Source organism: Zea mays, chromosome 6 (genome assembly GCF_902167145.1).
Source record: "Zea mays cultivar B73 chromosome 6, Zm-B73-REFERENCE-NAM-5.0, whole genome shotgun sequence".
NCBI classification, from domain to species: Eukaryota; Viridiplantae; Streptophyta; class Magnoliopsida; order Poales; family Poaceae; genus Zea; species Zea mays.
In genome coordinates, this window is record NC_050101.1 from 168,708,256 (window position 1) to 168,715,628 (window position 7,373).

Genomic DNA, 7,373 nt, shown 5'->3' on the forward strand with positions numbered 1-7,373 from the left:
GTAAGGGTTTTCGTGGTGGAATCTACCCACAGGGTTCTAATGGCGACTTCTCGATCTCGATAATATAGAGGTTATGTGAGCATCTACATTTGTACTTTATTTTAGAGAAAAAATAAAAGGGAGTGGAACAAGAGTGAAGGTGGTTTGTTGTTTATAGTTTACTTTATTTTAAAAAAGAATTTAAAGAGGGAGTGGAAAAAGAGTGAAGGTGATTTTTTGTTTATAGTTTTCTAAAAAAGGTGGAAAGGAGTGGAACAAGGGTGAAGATGATTTATTGTTTATAGTTTTTTAAAAAGAAATAAGTAGAGAGTGTATGAGGACTACATGCCTTTTTCTTTTCTTCTCTTTTCTTTGATGAGAGGAGTGCATGTCCTGTGTTTGTTTTTACATTTTGTGTGAGAGGAAAAGCTGGTGCATCGAGCTTGGACCTACTTATAGCAATTATGTACACGCATTGTGTTGGTCTTTCAACAAGACAACCAAGTTTTTTTTGAAGGAACAAAAAAGGCAACCAGCAATGTGTGTGGCACGTTGTATGTTCCTTGCCTTCGTTGTTCATAAATACGGGCCCAATTGCAATATTGATCTCCACATATACACACTTACATGCATCCGTCAAAGAAACAAGTGCACACAAAAAAATACATCACTAGCTAGATCGCCACCACAATGGCATGTAGGTTCTCCATCCTGCTCGCCATCGCGACACTGGCTATGATGTTCGCAGTCGGTTCGTGTAGCACCCCGCTCACCTTCCGGGTCGGCAAGGGATCCAAGCCTGGCCACCTTATCCTCACCCCATCATTGCTACCATCTCCGACGTGGAGATCAAGAGCATAGTGGCGACGACTTCTCCTTTACACTCAAGGAGGGCCCGACTGTCACTTGGACGCTCGACACCAAGGCCCCACTCAAGTACCCCTTCTGCATCCGCTTCATCATCAAGTCCAGCAGCTACGGCATCACCAACAACGTCATCCTGCCGATTTCAAGGCCAGCACCCTCAGCATATGATCACCCTCTTATGACGAATAATCTTTCAAAAGAGCTCATCTAGTCCATGTATAAGCGAGCTAATATTTATTTTTTTTCTATGGTTATTTTGTGGCTCCACACAAGCCAAGAAATAAGTTATGTTACAAGTCCCTTCCCACAACTTGTTGTGTTGGGTTGATATGCATGATTACATAAATTGAAATACTTTGTTTATTTGGGGAGAAATATATTCATTTGGTCCACCTTCATTATCAAGATGTTGTATATTTAAGTATCAAATGTTTTGATACTCATGAAATGCTTTGATTTTGTTGTTTCTATGACCGAAACAATGGAGTTTGTTTTAACGATTTTAACATGTAAGGAATGATGTACCATTGTTCATGCCCGTTTTCGTCGGTCGTATGACCATGGATATATTGTGAGAAGCCCTTATTACTTACCCCATCCATACATCTTTCCTTGATAGAAATTAGTTTTCTGGATTTTTTGTGGAGACCATTTCTTCATGAAAAATCTATAGATTTTAGCTTTTATTTTTGGCCAAAAATTCTAGTCGTAACCTAAGGATCTTTGGTGAGAGACTCCTATTACTTGTCCCACTAATATTTTCTTGATAGAAATTTGTTTCTTTGATTTTTTGTGGAGACCACTTAATCATAAAAAAATCCATAGATTTTAGTCTTCGATATTACCCAAAATAGTTGTTCATGCCCGTTTCTACCAAAAATATCAGTCGTATAACCATGGATATTTAGTGAGAGGTTCCTATTACTTACCCCATACATATTCTCAAGCTAGAAATCAGTTTCTTTGATTTTTGGTTGAGACCATTGCTCATGAAAAAAATCATAGGAGTTACCCTTCGGTACTGCCAAAAACAGTGGTTCATAGCCATTTTCAGCCAAAAATAGTGATAGTGTACCCATGGATTGTAACACCCGAAAATCAAAATTTCTAGAATTAGGAATTTTTTCTCTCAAAAAATGATTGAAGTAAAATGTCTTTCAATAAAGGCTATGCATACCCTCTCAAATAGAATTAAGTAATGTATCTCCTAATAGAGATCATATACTAAAAACTAGGTTCTCGTAAAATAATCAAGTAATAGATATTGAAATCTTAAATGTATTTTTTAGTTCGGCTACACATTCAAAAATAATATTTCTTGATTCCTAAACAAATGAATAAAGTGCTTAATATAAACCAAAATGTATATTTATGCATCTCATGCTGGAATTTTTACTTGTGCATTTGTTTTTGAAGTTTAAACTTAGACCTGGATTCAAATTTGAATTTGGAACTTGAAGATTCAAATAGAAAAGAAAACAGAGAAAAAATAGAGCTTACCTCGGTCGAATCCCTGGCTCCAGCCCAAATTACTTGTCTCATCACACCGGCCAACTTCACCTAGCGTCGATAGGTCAGGCCCACGCGCCAGCAGCTCATCCCAGCCGATGTCGTGCACGTGCTTGCCCTGAGAATATGACATGTGGGACCCTCCCCTTCTACATTGTTCTTCTTCCCGTAACAAACTCCCGCCAGCCGTATGCCCGCTCAGCCAGGATTCCTCTGCTCTGGGGTATAAAATATCGGGTGTTGTGCGCCCCCCTTGACCACCTTGCTGCAATATTTCGAGGAACTACGGCCATCGCTTCCCGTCGTCATCATCATTCGGATAACGAGTAAGGGTCGCGGGGAATCAGCCGCGGAACTGTGCCTCACTGTGGGCAGGGTCCTCTACTGCACAATCGCCAGTAACATACCCTCCCTAGCATTTGCTCGAGTAACTGCTTTAATTATCAGAATGGTGGGACGACATATAGTCGATGATGACTGCGGGAAAGGCGCCGTCGGGATTCATATCGGGTTGGAGAAGGGCCAGTCGTCGTCGATACTTTGATGGACGCTCGAGATTATATCGTGAAGATACCGTTTCAAGGGTTGAATCTCGGGCGTTGAGATTCTATCAAGTGGATAGGAATATATCAACATGTGAAGGGCTTTCGGGCTATGGATCTCGGATCCGATGGCTAAAAGAGGGTACTGATTTGCGCTTGTAATTGGGATCCTAGATCTTAGATCTAGCGTCCTAGAATTGAGCGTGTTATATAGTCATGGCAAATATGTTAAAGAGATCTTGATCTAAGGATTGGTCCTGGAATTTATGAAACAAACCCTGGAAAGTTTTAAAATACTAATTATAGTCCTAGGTCCTTCGATTACTGATAAAATAAATATTAAAAATGAGTTAATATAAAAAAATAATGCAAAAGTGCATAACTTCAACGTTTTAGCTCCGATTATAGTGGTACGCGAACCTTAGACGCGTAGAATATTATTACCTAGTTTGTTTCTTTGTTTGGTGAAATGACAACTTTTATTATATTTGCTTGTTTGTTTGTAGTGTTGCGATTAGACAGGCGAGTGTACGTGGATATGAAGATCAACACTTCTGAAGAATTCTAAGCAACAAGTTATCACAAGTAAAAGGCAAGTTATGTCCTTGATCACGTTTGCTTGAATTAATAATATTTACTATTATGTTCTCACCCTGCTTGCACAGTAGGTTAAATTGATGGACCTAATAGGTTACCTAGAATTGATTACCCTATACCTTGTTCATACGTGGGTTACTTATCATCGAGTAGATTTGCTATTGCTCTATTTGATTTTTAGGATAATGATACTTGTGAATCCTAATCATATTCTATTATGATTCATTATTGCTGGATTGTTTGTTATGTATGATAAGATTACTTTGTTTAATTGAAACATGGAGCGACCACCCAAGAAAACGGTGCAACCACAAGGACTACTATAGCTCTGGTCTTGGCAAATTAATTCGGGAAGCTAGTGTGTCAGGCCTTACCCGAAAGGGGGCAGGCAGGGAGTTGCACAAGTATAGGGAGGTTCCCGAGCCAATCTGTCTATGGTAGTTTTTCGGACGAGGGAGTCCTATACCCCTCTGCCTGAAATCGTAGCGAGTTCTCTCGTGCCACTGGAACTTTGTAAATGCCTCGTAACGTCCCTATACAATCACACATCAGTAGTGTGGTATTGTGCTTGGCCGGCGCATGCATGGTTGAGTGCGAAGTTCTCAAAACTTTTACGCGACTTCTGTGTAAAGATGTGCCACTTCTATGGAGTGTAAAACTGATATATCAGTCGCGCTCACGGTAAAGAGCGGCTCGAGCCTCCCGCATGATTAATATATGAAATTAAATTTAACCAAATATGCATTGCAATGTGGGTATTTCGTTTAAGATCATTTATTTAATTAGGGTGGTATTTACTTATATTTAGTAATTGCTAACAAAGATTGACCAACAAAATTAAAAGCTAATGCTCAGCCTCAGTCATGTCCTTGGTAAGCCTTACATTACACTTTTTCCTCCACATTTGCTGAGCGACGACTGTATGGGAGCTCATACTTACTATAAACAATGGGGCAATTCCCTGTATGCTATCGGAAAATATACTCATTCCTTGTGTGCCACTAGCCCCACATGTCACACACACACAAAATTACCTAAATATCACTCAGTGGCACACAAGAAATGAATATAAAATCTGATGGCATACAGGGAATTTAGGTCAAGAGCAGGTACCGCAGGAGGACTACTATGAAGAGTTCGGAAAGGTCTAGGCCGTCGTCTCCTAGTTAACCACGCTTGTGGAGAAGTTATCTTAGCTCGTTGTATTTTATTCAATAATTTTTATAAAGACATCTCGATATGTAACAAAGATTGTGACATAGGTTTCTATACATTAAGTCGTCATATGTGTGAAACTTGATCCTCACACGCATATGAGATACATCTGGAATTGTCCTTTAAATTCAAGTGTGACATGGATCTCTGGTGAGAAGCTCCTATTACTTACCTTATACATCTTTCCTTACTAAAAACAACTTCTTGGATTTTTCGTGGAAATAATTTCTTAATAAAAATCATAGGGGTTCACCTTCAGTACTATTGAAAACAAACGTTCATGCTCTTTTTTTGCCAAAAATATCGATCACATGCCCATGGTTCTTTGGTGAGAGGCTCCTATTACTTACCCCCATATATATTATTATCAAAAATTAGTTTCTTCGATTATAGATGGAGCCCATTTATTCATGAAAAATGCATAGGTGTTTGTCGTTGGTATTGTCGAATATAGCAGTTCATGACCATTTCTATCAAAAAATACTTGTCGTATATCCATGGATCTTTGGTGAGAGGCTCCTATTACTTACCTGACACATCTTTTGTAGGTAGAAATTATTTTATTTGAATTTTGTGGGGATCATTTATTCATGAAAAATTCATGGGTGTTAGCGTTTGGTATTGCTAAAAATGGTTGTTCATGACCGTTTTCAAACAAAATTACCAGTTGTGTGCACATGCCCATCGATTTTTGACAAGAGGCTCGTATTCCTTACCACTCACATGTCCTTGCCTTAAATCAGTTTATTGCTTTTTGGTGGAGACTATTATTCATAAAAATTGTAGATGTTAGCCTTTAGTGTTATCGAGAACAGACGTTCATGACTGTTTTTGACCAAAATTATTGGTCGTATCCCCATTGGTCTTCGATGATAGACTCCTATTCTTTACCACTCACATATATCAGTGCTAGAAAAAAATTTCTTGGATTTTTGGTGGAGGTCGTTTCTTCATAAAAATATCCATAGATGTTAGCCTTAGGTATTTCCGAAAACGGACGTTCATGGCCATTTCTGGCCAAAAATATCGGTTGTATACACATGGATCTTTGGTGAGAGGCTCCTATTACTTACCCCATACATCTTTCCATGCTAGAAATAAGTTTCTTGTGTTTTTTACGGAGACATTTCTTCATGAAAAATACATAGGTGTTAAATAATGATCAGAGCAAAAGATTGCCATAAAACAGAGAGTAATGCTAGTCCCTCAAGAATGTGGCAAAAGCTCAACACAACTAGCAAAACATCTCCTAGAACTCTCTCTAAAAGAAACAACTGCCCTTGAAGAAGTGATCAAAGCCACATAAAAGAATGCATCCTCGACAAGATATTTGTGTATGTGTATATTCTCCACCATGTTGATAAGTGCACTCAGCAAGCACCATCCATAAGCATAGAAACCGTAAATCACCCCCAAAATAATTCTCCCCTTTGGATATGCATGAAAGCAGAAAGAGATGTAGAAAATGTAAGAACTCGATCATGCAAATCATACCTAGGAGGCTAGTGAATTGCGTTACAAATGCAAGGATTCCCTAGGGGATAGCCACTATTAAACAAAGGCTTAAGCTATGGATTTAGTATGTAATGGAGATAATGTGGTATGATTTCCACTATTGCCAGTTCTAGTTAAGAAAAGGTTGAGTTCGAATGGCTCGCTAGCAGAATGAAACTTACACTCTTTGAGTAACCCTAAACACTAACAATAAACCCTAACCCTAAAACCCTAGACCCTAAGCCCTAATCCTAAACCCTAACTCCTAAATCTATGAGTGCAAAAATGGTGAAGGCAGAGAAAGATATGATATTTGACTAAACTTTTGTTTTGGGGCGAAATGAGAGGCATCTGGAGCTCGGTGTATATTGCGGAGTACTGTCTCCTTTATGCAATATTTGTCCAATAGCACAACAAGCACACAAACTATAGAAGCAATGCCAAGAAAAAGTTAATGTGAAATGATGAACCATGACCCTGTTAAATATTGTGATGTGATAATATCTTTTCGAGCTTTTAATTAGGGTAATGAAAGAAAATGTTAAATAAATATTCTTGGTATTGTGACATCAAGAATGGAATCAATATATAATAGTCTTCACTAGAGCGAAAAAAGTGACTGGACTAAGCATAGCTTGGGTGGTAAGGGTATTTCTGGTGGAATCTACCCATAGGGTTCCAAGGATTACTTCTCAATCTTAAGAATCTAGAGGTTATCCGAGCGTCTACATTCGTAATTTATTTTTAAAAAGAATCTAAAAAGGGATTAGAACATGAGTGTTATTTGTTGTTTATAGGTTACATAATTTTAAAAAGAATTCTGAAAGGGAGTGGAACAAGAGTGAAGGCGATTTATTGTTTGTAGCTTTTTTTAAAAGAAACAAGTAGAGAGTTTATGGGGATTGTATGCTTTTGCTTTTCTTCTCCTTTCTTTTACGAGAGGAGTGCATGTCCTGTGTTTGCTTTTAACTTTTGTGTGAGAGGAAAAGCATGGCCACCGAGCTCGAACCTACTTATAGCAATTCTGTACATGTGGAGTGTTGGTCTTTGAACAAGTTGGATGGGGTTTATGAAGGAACAAAAATAATCCAACCAGCGATGTTTGTGGCATGCCGTACGTTCTCTGACTCTATCATCCATAAATACATGCCTAACTACAACATTGATCCC

General features: G+C 38.4%; 1 pseudogene; it reads left to right on the forward strand.

Moving 5' to 3' along the window:
• The first annotated feature begins 669 nt into the window (after positions 1-669).
• LOC103630567 (pollen allergen Phl p 2-like) lies at positions 670-1,014 on the forward strand (annotated as a pseudogene).
• Positions 1,015-7,373: the final 6,359 nt, after the last annotated feature.